Raw genomic sequence first — 14732 nt, 5'->3', positions numbered from 1 at the left:
GACCCTTCCGGTGGTCCCGGTACAATACCGATGACCCCGAAACTTGTCCCGATGGCCGAAACAGGACTTCCTATATATAAATCTTTACCTCCGGACCATTCCGGAACTCCTCGTGACGTCCGGGATCTCATCCGGGACTCCGAACAACATTCGGTAACCACATACAAGCTTCCTTTATAACCCTAGCGTCATCGAACCTTAAGTGTGTAGACCCTACGGGTTCGGGAGACATGCAGACATGACCGAGACGTTCTCCGGTCAATAACCAACAGCGGGATCTGGATACCCATGTTGGCTCCCACATGTTCCACGATGATCTCATCGGATGAACCACGATGTCAAGGACTTAATCGATCCCGTATTCAATTCCCTTTGTCTAGCGGTATTTTACTTGCCCGAGATTCGATCGTCGGTATCCAATACCTTGTTCAATCTCGTTACCGGCAAGTCACTTTACTCGTTCCGTAACACATCATCCCGTGATCAACTCCTTGGTCACATTGCGCATATGATGATGTCCTACCGAGTGGGCCCAGAGATACCTCTCCGTTTACACGGAGTGACAAATCCCAGTCTCGATCCGCATAAAACAATAGATACTTTCGGAGATACCTGTAGTGCACCTTTATAGTCACCCAGTTACGTTGTGACGTTTGATACACCCAAAGCACTCCTACGGTATCCAGGAGTTACACGATCTCATGGTCAAAGGAAGAGATACTTGACATTGGCAAAGCTCTAGCAAATGAACTACACGATCTTTTGTGCTAGTCTTAGGATTGGGTCTTGTCCATCACATCATTCTCCTAATGATGTGATCCCGTTATCAACGACATCCAATGTCCATAGCCAGGAAACCATGACTATCTGTTGATCACAACGAGCTAGTCAACTAGAGGCTCACTAGGGACATATTGTGGTCTATGTATTCACACGTGTATTACGATTTCCGGATAATACAGTTATAGCATGAATAAAAGACAATTATCATGAACAAGGAAATATAATAATAATACTTTTATTATTGCCTCTAGGGCATATTTCCAACAGTCTCCCACTTGCACTAGAGTCAATAATCTAGTTCACATCGCCATGTGATTAACACTCACAGGTCACATCGCCATGTGACTAATACCCAAGAGTTTACTAGAGTCAGTAGTCTAGTTCACATCACTATGTGATTAACACTCAATGAGTTTTATGTTTGATCATGTTGCTTGTGAGAGAGGTTTTAGTCAACGGGTCTGAACCTTTCAGATCCGTGTGTGCTTTACAAATCTCTATGTCATCTCCTAGATGCAGCTACCACGCTCTATTTGGAGCTATTCCAAACAACTGTTCTACTTGGAGCTATTCTAAATTATTGCTCCATTATATGTATCCGGTCTCTCTACTCAGAGCTATCCGGATAGGTGTCAAGCTTGCATCGTCGTAACCTTTACGACGAACTCTTTTACCACCTCCATAATCGAGAAAATTCCTTAGTCCACTAGTTACTAAGGATAACTTTGACCGCTGTCCTGTGAGCCATTCTTGGATCACTCTTGTACCCCTTGACTGACTCATGGCAAGGCACACTTCAGGTGCGGTACACAGCATAGCATACTGAAGAGCCTACGTCTTAAGCATAGGGGACGACCTTCGTCCTTTCTCTCTATTCTGCCGTGGTCGAGCTTTAAGTCTTAACTTCGTACCTTACAACTCAGGCAAGAACTCCTTCTTTGACTGGTCCATCTTGAACACCTTCAAGATCATGTCAAGGTATGTGCTCATTTGAAAGTATTATTAAGCATTTTGATCTATCCTTATAGATCTTGATGCTCAATGTTCAAGTAGCTTAATCCAGGCTTTCCATTGAAAAACACTTTCAAAATAACCCTATATGCTTTCCAGAAATTCTACGTCATTTCTGATCAACAATATGTCAACAACATATACTCATCAGAAATTCTATAGTGCTCCCACTCACTTCTTTGGAAATACAAGTTTCTCATAAACTTTGTACAAACCCAAAATTTTGATCATCATCAAAGCGTACATTCCAACTCCGAGATGCTTACTCCAGTCCTTAGAAGGATCGCTGGAGCTAGCATACCTTTTAGCATCCTTAGGATCGACAAAACTTTCTGATTGTATTGCATACAACCTTTCCTTACGAAAACTAGTAAGGAAACTTGTCTTGACATCCATCTGCCAGATTTCATAAATGCAGCTAATGCTAACATGATTCCGACGGACTTAAGCATCGCTACGGATGAGAAAATCTCATCGTAGTCAACTCCTTGAACTTGTGAAAAACTTTTCGCCACAAGTCGAGCTTCATGGATGGTGACATTACCATCCACGTCCGTCTTCTTCTTAAAGATCCATTTATCTTAATGGCTTGCCGATCATCGGGCAAGTCCACCAAAGTCCATGGATCCGTTCTCGGATTTTATGGCCTCGAGCCATTTATCGGAATCCGGGCCCACCATCGCTTCTCCATAGCTCGTAGGTTCATTGTTGTCTAGCAACATGACCTTCAAGACAGGATCACCTTACCACTCTGAAGTAGTACGTGTCCTTGTCGTCCTACGAGGTTTGGTAGTGACTTGATCCGAAGTTTCATGATCAATATCATAAGCTTCCACTTCAATTGGTGTAGGTGCCACAGGAACAACTTCCTGTGCCCTGCCACACACTAGTTGAAGAGACGGTTCAATAACCTCATCAAGTCTCCACCATCCTCCCACTCAATTCTTTCGAGAGAAACTTTCCTCGAGAAAGGACCCGATTCAAGAAACAATCCATATTGCTTTCGGATCTGAATTAGGAGGTATACCCAACTGTTTTGGGTTTCCTATGAAGATGCATTTTATCCGCTTTGGGTTCGAGCTTAATCCTGAAACTTTTTCACATAAGCGTCGCAGCCCCAAACCTTTAAGAAACGACAACTTAGGTTTCTCTAAACCATAATTCATACGGTGTCATCTCAACGGAATTACGTGGTGCCCTATTTAAAGTGAATGTGGTTGTCTCTAATGCCTAACCCATGAACGATAGTGGTAATTCGATAAGAGACATCATGGTACGCACCATATCCAATAGGGTGCAACTATGATGTTCGGACACACCATCACACTATGGTGTTCCAGGCGGTATTAATTGCGAAACAATTTCCACAATGTCTTAATTGTGTGCCAAAACTCGTAACTCAGATATTCATCTCTATGATCGTATCATAGACATTTTATCCTCTTGTCACAATGATCTTCTACTTCACTCTGAAATTACTTGAACCATTCAATAATTCAGACTTGTGTTTCATCAAGTAAATATTCTCAACATCTACTCGAATCATCTGTGAAGTAAGAACATAACGATATTCACTGCATGCCTCAGCACTCATTGGACTGCACACATCAAAATGTGTTACTTCCAACAAGTTGCTATCTTGTTCCATCTTACTGAAAACGAGGCTTTTCAGTCATCTTGCCCATGTGGTATGATTTGCATATCTCAAGTGATTCAAAATCAAGTGAGTCCAAACGATCCATTTGCATGGAGTTTCTTCATGCATATACACCAATAGACATGGTTCGCATGTCTCAAACTTTTCAAAAACGAGTGAGTCCAAAGATCCATCAACATGGAGCTTCTTCATGCGTTTTATACCATTATGACTTACATGGCAGTGCCACAAGTAAGTGGTACTATCATTACTATCTTATATCTTTTGGCATGAAAATGTGTATCACTACGATCGAGATTCAATAAACCATTCATTTAGGTGCAAGAGCACTTATTCAGGTTTAATACTAATCTTGATGGTAGAGGGAGCGTGCGATGTTAGATCACATCAAACTTGGAAACACTTCCAACACATATCGTCAGCTCACCTTTAGCTAGTCTCCGTTTTATTCCGTAGCTTTTATTTCGAGTTACTAACACTTAGCAACCGAACCGGTATCTAATACCCTGGTGCTACTAGGAGTACTAGTAAAGTACACATTAACATAATGTATATCCAATATACTTCTATTGACCTTGCCAGCCTTCTCATCTACCAAGTATCTAGGGTAATGCTGCTCCAGTGGTTGTTCCCCTTATTACAGAAGCACTTAGTCTCGGGTTTGGGTTCAACCTTGGGTTTCTTCACTTGAGCAGCAGCTGAATTGCCGTTTCATGAAGTATCCCTTTGTTCCCTTGCCCTTCTTGAAACTAGTGGTTTCACCAACCATCAACAATTGATGCTCCTTCTTGATTTCTACTTTCGCGGTGTCAAACATCGTGAATACCTCAAGGATCATCTTATTTATCCCTGATATGTTATAGTTCATCACGAAGCTCTAGCAGCTTGGTGGCAATGACTTTGGGGAAACATCACTATCTCATCTGGAAGATCAACTCCCACTTGATTCAAGTGATTGTTGCACTCAGACAATCTGAGCACAAGCTCAACGATTGAGCTTTTCTCCCTTAGTTTGCAGGCTAAGAAAATCGTCGGAGGTCTTATACCTCTTGACGTGGGCACGAGCCTGAAATCCCAATTTCAGCCCTCGAAACATCTCATATGTTCCGCGACGTTTCGAAAACGTCTTTGGTGCCTCTACTTAAACCATTTAACTGAACTATCACGTAGTTATCAAAACGTGTATGTCCGATGTTCGCAACATCCACAAACGACGTTGGGGTTCAGCACACTGAGCGGTGCATTAAGGACATAAGCTTTCTACTGATCGCATAATCGCTACTATCAACTTTCAACTATATTTTCTCTAGGAACATATCTAAACAGTAGAACTATAGCGCGAGCTACGACATAATTTGCAAAAGGTCTTTTGACTATGTTCAGGATAATTAAGTTCATCTTATGAACTCCCACTTAGATAGACATCCCTCTGGTCATCTAAGTGATCACATGATCCGAGTCAACTAGGCCGTGTCCGATCATCACGTGAGACGGACTAGTCATCATCGGTGAACATCTTCATGTTGATCGTATCTACTATACGACTCATGCTCGACCTTTCGGTCTCCGTGTTCCGAGGCCATGTCTGCACATGCTAGGCTCGTCAAGTTAACCCTAAGTGTTTTCGCTGTGTAAAACTGTCTTACACCCGTTGTATGTGAACGTAAGAATCCATCACACCCGATCATCACGTGGTGCTTAGAAGCGACGAACTGTAGCAACGGTGCACAGTTAGGGGAGAACACTTCTTGAAATTTTGTAAGGGATCATCTTATTTACTACCGTCGTTCTAAGTAAACAAGATGCATAAACATGATAAACATCACATGCAATCAAATAGTAGTGACATGATATGGCCAATATCATATAGCTCCTTTGATCTTCATCTTCGGGGCTCCATGATCATCTTGTCACCGGCATGACACCATGATCTCCATCATCATGATCTCCATCATCGTGTCTTCATGAAGTTGTCACGCCAACGACTACTTCTACTTCTATGACTAACGCGTTTAGCAATAAAGTAAAGTAGTTACATGGCGTTCTTCAATGACACGCAGGTCATACAAAAAATAAAGACAACTCCTATGGCTCCTGCCGGTTGTCATACTCATCGACATGCAAGTCGTGAATCCTATTACAAGAACATGATCAATCTCATACATCACATATATCATTCATCACATCCTTTTGGCCATATCACATCACATAGCATACCCTGCAAAAACAAGTTAGACGTCCTCTAATTGTTGTTGCATGTTTTACGTGGCTGCTATGGGTTTCTAGCAAGAACGTTTCTTACCTACGCAAAACCACAACGTGATATGCCAATTGCTATTTACCCTTCATAAGGACCCTTTTCATCGAATCCGTTCCGACTAAAGTGGGAGAGACTGGCACCCGCTAGCCACCTTATGCACCAAGTGCATGTCAATCGGTGGAACCTGTCTCACGTAAGAGTACGTGTAAGGTCGGTCCGGGCCGCTTCATCCCACAATACCGTCGAAACAAGATTGGACTAGTAACGGTAAGCATATTGAACAACATCAACGCCCACAACTACTTTGTGTTCTACTCGTGCAAAGAATCTACGCAATAGACCTAGCTCATGATGCCACTGTTGGGGAACGTAGCAGAAATTCAAAAATTTTCCTACGTAACACCAAGATCTATCTATGGAGAGACCAGCAACGAGTAGAAAGGAGAGTGCATCTACATACCCTTGTAGATCGCTAAGCGGAAGCGTTCAAGTGAACGGGGTTGATGGAGTCGTACTCGTCGTGATTCAGATCACCGATGATCAAGTGCCGAACGGACGGCACCTCCGCGTTCAACACACGTACAGCCCGGTGACGTCTCCCACGCCTTGATCCAGCAAGGAGAGAGGGAGAGGTTGAGGAAGACTCCATCCAACAGCAGCACAACGGCGTGGTGGTGGTGGAGGAGCGTGGCAATCCCGCAGGGCTTCGCCAAGCACCATGGGAGAAGAGGAGGAGGGAGAGGGGCAGGGCTGCACCAACGAGAGATCAAATCGCGTGTTATGGGCAGCCCCATGCCTCAATATATATAGGGGGAAGGGGGGCTGCGCCCCCTTTAGGGTTTTCCCACCCCCTAGGGGCGGCGGCCAGCCTCCAGATGGCATCTGGTGCGGCGGCCAAGAGGGGGGGAGGAGTCCATCCTCCCCAAGGCACCTCGGAGGTGCCTTCCCCCTTGAGGACTCTTCCCTCTAGGGTTCCCTAGGCGCATGGGCCTCTTGGGGCTGGTGCCCTTGGCCCATGTAGGCCAAGGCGCACCCCCTACAGCCCATGTGGCCCCCCGGGGCAGGTGGCCCCACCCGGTGGGCCCCCGGGACCCTTCCGGTGGTCCCGGTACAATACCGATGACCCCGAAACTTGTCCCGATGGCCGAAACAGGACTTCCTATATATAAATCTTTACCTCCGGACCATTCCGGAACTCCTCGTGACGTCCGGGATCTCATCCGGGACTCCGAACAACATTCGGTAACCACATACAAGCTTCCTTTATAACCCTAGCGTCATCGAACCTTAAGTGTGTAGACCCTACGGGTTCGGGAGACATGCAGACATGACCGAGACGTTCTCCGGTCAATAACCAACAGCGGGATCTGGATACCCATGTTGGCTCCCACATGTTCCACGATGATCTCATCGGATGAACCACGATGTCAAGGACTTAATCAATCCCGTATTCAATTCCCTTTGTCTATCGGTATGTTACTTGCCCGAGATTCGATCGTCGGTATCCAATACCTTGTTCAATCTCGTTACCGGCAAGTCACTTTACTCGTTCCGTAACACATCATCCCGTGATCAACTCCTTGGTCACATTGCGCATATGATGATGTCCTACCGAGTGGGCCCAGAGATACCTCTCCGTTTACACGGAGTGACAAATCCCAGTCTCGATCCGCATAAAACAATAGATACTTTCGGAGATACCTGTAGTGCACCTTTATAGTCACCCAGTTACGTTGTGACGTTTGATACACCCAAAGCACTCCTACGGTATCCAGGAGTTACACGATCTCATGGTCAAAGGAAGAGATACTTGACATTGGCAAAGCTCTAGCAAATGAACTACACGATCTTTGTGCTAGTCTTAGGATTGGGTCTTGTCCATCACATCATTCTCCTAATGATGTGATCCCGTTATCAACGACATCCAATGTCCATAGCCAGGAAACCATGACTATCTGTTGATCACAACGAGCTAGTCAACTAGAGGCTCACTAGGGACATATTGTGGTCTATGTATTCACACGTGTATTACGATTTCCGGATAATACAGTTATAGCATGAATAAAAGACAATTATCATGAACAAGGAAATATAATAATAATACTTTTATTATTGCCTCTAGGGCATATTTCCAACACAAAAGTCTTAAAGGACATCAGACATTATGTGATGTCCTCAAGAAGCAGATTCTGAACCGAAACCCCAGGAAAGAGGGTGTTGGGTTCGTGAGGAAAATAAACGCAGATGGCTCTTACTGGAAACCTGAGCAGTACCCCAAAACCACATGGGTTGCTGCAAAGGAACTTTCAGCAAATCCATCCAATTTATCTGGCTTCACCTGTGCTAACCCCATTATCATTGATGAATCCTTTGATGCAAACTATAAACTGTTTAAGAATCAGAATGGTGAAGTGTTTTCCAGGTACATTGGTACTAACTGCAGGAATGGACCTCCTATGAAGAAGATCTGGGTTCTGAAAAAGTGTCTGGAAAATCTTCCTGTGAGTGTCTTCATGACACCTCACTTGAAGAAGACAAACCTCAGACCAAAGGCTTCATACGGTCCAAAGGCTTCATACAAACAGAGGACTCACCTGAGTCACACTAACGCAAATGTTTTGCAGGGAAACCATACTCAGGCATATGAATATGAGAGCGGTTCATCGAACCGTCATGTTCATATGACCAAAAATTATTCTTCTTATTCCTATGAGTATTATTGTCCACCTGCAAGACTGTTTGCTAAGGCTTCAAAGCCAAAATTCTCAGATGCTGCACTTAGACTTATTGCTTCTAAGCCACCCTTGAAGATGTGGGTGGTTAAGAAAGCTTAACTCTCTTTTGCAGGGAAAGGTCTCCAGCAGAAAAACAAAATCTTCTGACACTATTGCTGGGGACCTTAAAAATCTTGTAGGGCGCAAGATAAAATGCCCAAATGGCATCATTATGTACTTCGTTCCTGAATCGCATGCTACTCTCCCCAATAGTCCTAACCTGGATCTAAGTTTTCATAACCCACTGGTTCGTCAAATGTTTTTGCTTCACAATTCTCTTCGTGAAGCCTATCCCCCTAACGGCACTGTAGGGTACGACACCAGCGACTTCAAAGTCTTCAGAATGGATTATTGACAGTGGGTGTACAAATCACATGACTAGCAAAAGAAGCCTTCTTATGGACTCAACCTTACGTCCATCCGACAAGAGCCACATCACATTTGCTGACACTGGTAAAAGTAAGGTATTGGGTCTAGGTAGAGTTGCAATCTCAAAGCATCAACACATGGATAAAGTCATGCTTGTTGAATCCCTTGGCTTCAACTTAATGTCTGTCTCAATGCTTTGCAATTTGAACATGATTGTAATGTTTGGAAAATATCATTGCCTAGTACTAAGGGAATCTGACAAGTCTCTAGTGTTTGAAGGGTATCGAAAAGATGATCTGTACGTGGTATATTTCTCAGCAGGGCCACAACTTGCAGTATGTCTTCTTGCAAAAGCTTCAGAATGCTGGCTTTGGCATCGGAGGCTTGGGCATGCTGGCATGAGGAACCTCCACACCCTTGCGAAGAATAAGCATGTCATAGGCATCGAGGGTGTCAAGTTCAAGAAAGATCACTTATGCGGTGCCTGTGAAGCAGGGAAAATGACAAGGCCAAAACATCCTTCAAAGACAATCATGACTACTACACAACCCTTCGAACTGCTCCACATGGATCTTTTCGGTCCCACTCACTACTCAAATTTTACTACTTCTGCTTGCCTCTATGGTTTTGTCATTGTTGATGATTATTCTAGATATACGTGGGTGCACATAATCCTTTACAAGACTGAAGTGCAGGATGTCTTCAGACGCTTCGCCAATCGAGCTATGAACAATTTTGGCGCCAAGATAAAGCACATCAGAAGTGACAATGGCACTAAATTCAAGAACACTGGCCTTGATACATATCTTGATACCTTGGGCATCACACATGAATTCTCAGCTCCGTACACGCCACAGCAGAATGGCGTCGTCGAACGCAAGAACAGAACACTCATTGAGATGGCCAGAACAATGCTAGATGAATACAAGACTCCAAGAAAATTCTGGACTGAAGCCATTGACACTGCATGCCATACAATCAATCGCGTTTATCTTCACAAGCTTCTGAACAAGACATCTTATGAACTCCTAACTGGCAAGAAGCCAAATGTCAGTTACTTCAGAGTATTTGGAGCAAGGTGCTGGATCAAGGACCCACACCACACCTCAAAGTTTGCACCAAAAGCACATGAGGGATTTATGCTTGGATATGGAAAGGATTCGCACTCCTACAGAGTCTTCAATCTCTTTCATTACAAAGTGGTTGAAACAGTGGATGTGCGGTTCGATGAGACAAATGGTTCACAAAGAGAGCAACTGCCAAATGTGCTAGATGAAGTTCCAACTAATGAATCAATCAAGCTTATGGGAACTGGAGAGATTATACCTTCTGAAGCTCATCCTGAAGAAGAACTTATCATCTCAGCACCTGATCAACATGAAGACAATGCTCAGCCTGAAGACATTCCTCCCAACTACAACACAGATCAGCAAGAGCAAAGTCTTCGCCCTGTACACCCTCGTGTTGCCAATGAAGTGCAAATTGACAGAATAATTGACAGCATCAATGCACCTGGTCCACTCACTCGTTCAAGGGCAACTCAACTGGCGAATTTCTGTGGGCACTTCGCGTTCGTATCAATATCAGAACCCAAGAAAATTGAAGAAGCCTTCATGGAACCTGAATGGATTCAAGCTATGCAAGAAGAGCTTCAACAGTTTGAACTGAATAATGTATGGGAACTGGTTAAGCGTCCTGATCCACGGAAGCACAACATAATAGGCACTAAAAGGATATACCGCAACAAGCAAGATGAGCATGGTCAAGTTGTCAGAAACAAAGCTCGTCTCGTTGCTCAAGGATATACTCAAGTGGAGGGCATTGACTTCGATGAAACATTTGCTCCTGTGGCTAGGCTTGAAGCCATACGCATACTGCTGGCCTATGCAAATCATCATAACATACTTCTATATCAAATGGATGTGAAAAGTGCCTTTCTCAATGGCAAGATTGAAGAAGAAGTGTATGTTGCACAACCACCTGGCTTTGAAAATCCAAAACATCCTGACATGGTATACAAGCTCAACAAGGCATTGTATGGCCTCAAACAAGCCCCTAGGGCCTGGTATGACACACTCAAATACTTCCTGAAGAGCAAAGGCTTCATACCTGGTTCCCTGGATCCCACTCTCTTCACGAAGACATATGATGGTGAACTGTTTGTGTGCCAAATATATGTGGATGACATTATCTTCGGCTGCACCAATCAGAAGTACAGTGAAGAGTTTGGATATATGATGCAAGAGCAATATCAGATGTCCATGATGGGGGAGCTGAAGTTCTTCCTTGGTCTTCAAATACGACAACAACGCAATGGCATCTTCATATCTCAAGAGAAGTATCTCAAAGATTGCCTGAAGAAGTTCGGTATGCAAGACTGCAAAGGCTTCACAACACCAATGCCAGCCAAACATCATCTAGGTCCTGACGACAATGGTAAAGAGTTCGATCAAAAGGTATACCGCTCCATGATTGGGTCTTTGCTTTATTTATGTGCATCTAGGCCAGATATTATGCTTAGTGTTTGCATGTGTGCTCGATTTCAAGCGGCACCAAAGGAGTCGCATCACTTAGCTGTGAAGCGAATTCTTCGATATTTGGCTCACACCCCAACTCTAGGATTATGGTATCCAAAGGGCTCAGAGTTTGATTTGGTTGGATTTTCGGATGCTGATTATGCTGGTGACAAGGTTGATCGCAAGTCTACATCAGGCACATGTCACTTTCTGGGACGATCACTTGTATGTTGGTCTTCAAAGAAGCAGAACTGTGTATCTCTCTCCACTGCTGAATCTGAATACATTGCTGCTGGATCTTGCTGCGCTCAGCTTCTATGGATGAAGCAAACACTCAAGGACTATGGCATTCATCTGAAGCAAGTGCCACTCTACTGCGACAACGAAAGCGCCATCAAGATTGCCAACAACCCAGTTCAGCACTCGAAGACAAAGCACATTGAAATTCGTCATCACTTTCTCAGAGATCATGTTATGAAGGAAGACATTGATATCATACACGTCAACACTGAAGAGCAATTGGCAGATATCTTCACCAAGCCCTTGGATGAGAAGAAGTTTTGCAAGTTACGGTGTGAGCTAAATATCTTGGAATCCTCAAATGTCCTGTGATCAGGCACACATCCTAACACTTATGCATATTGACGACTTAGATGTGCAACACACAAAGTAAAGTATATCTTCAATCAATGAAGACATACATTCTAAGTGTGAATACATTAATGTGGAATTTGACTTCGGAGCGCCACGATAATTGTGCGCCGTGTCTGGGTCTAATACTTCCTATACGGTGGGTAACGCCACCACCAAACGTTCCATTTTGAAGTGTTTCACTCATGGCGTTACCTTGCAATATCTTCACATTTGGTTTGGCTTCGAACTCAACATGTCTTCATGATTATCTTCACTACGTTGATTATATAGATATATACATACTAGTGTTCTGTCCTCTACAGCATTCACTTATAGCTATGTCTTCTTGGTTGAATCTTTTGAACTAAGTGAATGTGATCGGACCCTAATCTCTCTATGCTTTCTATCTCAAATTCTATCTCTCCAAGTCATATGCATTCTATTGAAACTGTCGAATGTCTTCACTGCGTCCTTCTCAGCAGAAGATAAAGAGACAACCATAAAGTCCGTTTTCAATGCTCATTCCTCCACATAAAATCCGGAGAAGCAGGAACGACCGCCCGACAATTCAGGCGTGCGTGGGACGTGGAACAAACCCAAACTTCCGCAAACTGGCCACGCGTTCCTCAGATGCGAATCGCCAGGGGCACCTGTGTAATAGCACAGTGCCGCCCTGAGCCTATAAATTCACACTTACCGCGGTCATTATCTCCTTCTTCCACCCTCGCACGAACCCTAGCGCCACCACTAGCACTCGACGACGCCGGAGACGAAGCGCTTCACTACCGCAACCTCTCCGACGCCGTCTTCACGCCGATCGCGGACATTGTCCTCTCCGCCGTCGCCGTAGGTGTTTTCCGTCGCCAAGTTAGGGCACGGAGGACTGAACTGCTCGGCATCATCTCCCACTTCCGTCTAGCAGTTCCAAGTGTGGTAAATAAAACTTCTTTTTACAGCCCCTTTGATCTCATGGTTCTGTCACTTTCTACCATAAGAAGTTTATCTTCACACAAGTTAGATCTCTCATCTGCATCTCATAACATGCCTAGTATATTCACTTGTGCTTCATAAAGTAGTTAGATTCCTCACTTGTACTGATCTATGGGTTCGTACAAATCTGGAACCAACTTCTTATCTATGAGTGAATGTCTTCGCACGATGAGGTCAATGTCTTCTAAACTGATTAATCTTCAAAACCTTCTGAGAATGCATATGACCTCTTCCCCTTCCCTCGCACCTTAATGCTGTCACAGGTACATGTCTGTGGGAGAATCCTTCGGTTCTCATAGTCTGCATTCATTTGCAAAATTCCTAAAGCATCACATAAACTCTCCTGAAGCCAGTTCCTGTTGGACCAGCAAAAGAAAGCCTTTGAAGCCTTTGAAAGTCTTGAAGCCTTTCAAGTTAAAGTTTATGGCTTCACAAGTAGCAGCAAGGAAGGGGGACAGACAGTGACGTGAAGGAACTTCCAAAGATCTGCCTGAAGACCTAGCAGAAATGTATAAAACAGACCCTGAAGAGAATTATGGGCAGCGCAAGACCCGAATCCAATGGATTCGACGCTATTGGGATGAACAGTGGTTCAAATACCGCTTCGTCACCCAGGAGTATGCTGAGAAATGTGCCATCAAGAAGCCATGGGGAGACATCTTATACAAAAACCTTGTACCCAGGTCCAGAGATGAAACTATTGCCCAAAGCTTCTATCCATGCATGGTTCGTGGGCCACAGCCTGATGATGCACATCCGTCGTCACTACTCTGGTGTCGTGACGACAATCTATTCAAGCGCAACTTCCAGTTTGCCCAACAATCAGCGAAGCAGAACAAGAAGAAGTTGGGCTTAGACTTCAACCCTGGTCCCTCAACACCAAGGGAAAATGGCACATGCTACGCCGAACCCAATGTCATCGGTCCGTTTGCCAATCTTGAGGGCCTGATCACCCACATCTTAGTCCAAGGGACTGCCGTAAATGACCCTCTAGCTGACTCTGAGTCTGATGAAGCTCCTGCAGTGCTGAAGCCAAAGCAGATGAAGAAACCAAAAGCTTCAAAGCCGGCCCCTGCCTCAAAAATCTCAAGGGTGAAGCCATTGAAAACTGCACCTCCTGAAGTCAGTGTGCAGTCTGAAGACGTATCCCGCATCTCCAAGCCCCAGAAGGAAAAGGAGCCCCAGCAACAAACAGGCAAAGAGCTCACTGCTGCTGCCATTCTGCGCAGCGAAGCCATTGATCTATCAAGCGATGAAGATCTTGGAGATGACGCTCTAGAGCAGCTTATCAAAAGCAAAGAAGAAGCTGAAATCTTCAACAATTTGCCTCTCTTTGATGTCGCCATCATCCACAACTTCATCAACAAATGGTTTGCCTCACCAGACATAAGCTTCGAAGATCTGCAGCTGCCTGTCAGCCTCAGCGTCGCCTTCCAAGGCGCAATTGCTTCAGAATTGGCCATTGCTCAGCGCATTGTTGAGCTGAAGCAGAAAATTGATCATGAAAAGGCTCAGTTCAAGAAGCACATGGCCAGGCTCAGCGTGCAGGAAGTGAAGAGCTTCAAAACCATGCTGCATGAGCTCAAGGAAAATTTTCTGAAGAAGCATGCTGAAGCTCAGGGCTCACGTGAGCGGATGAAGTCTCTGGCAGAACGATGTGTGCAGGCCTACAATGAGGCCGAGAAGCGCAAGGCACTTGGGCGTCCTGGCATCGACCCCAAGATGGCCGCGAAGAAGAA

The sequence above is a fragment of the Triticum aestivum genome, chromosome 4A (assembly GCF_018294505.1).
Source record: "Triticum aestivum cultivar Chinese Spring chromosome 4A, IWGSC CS RefSeq v2.1, whole genome shotgun sequence".
Classification (NCBI taxonomy): Eukaryota; Viridiplantae; Streptophyta; class Magnoliopsida; order Poales; family Poaceae; genus Triticum; species Triticum aestivum.
Note: the sequence above shows the minus strand (reverse complement) of the source record.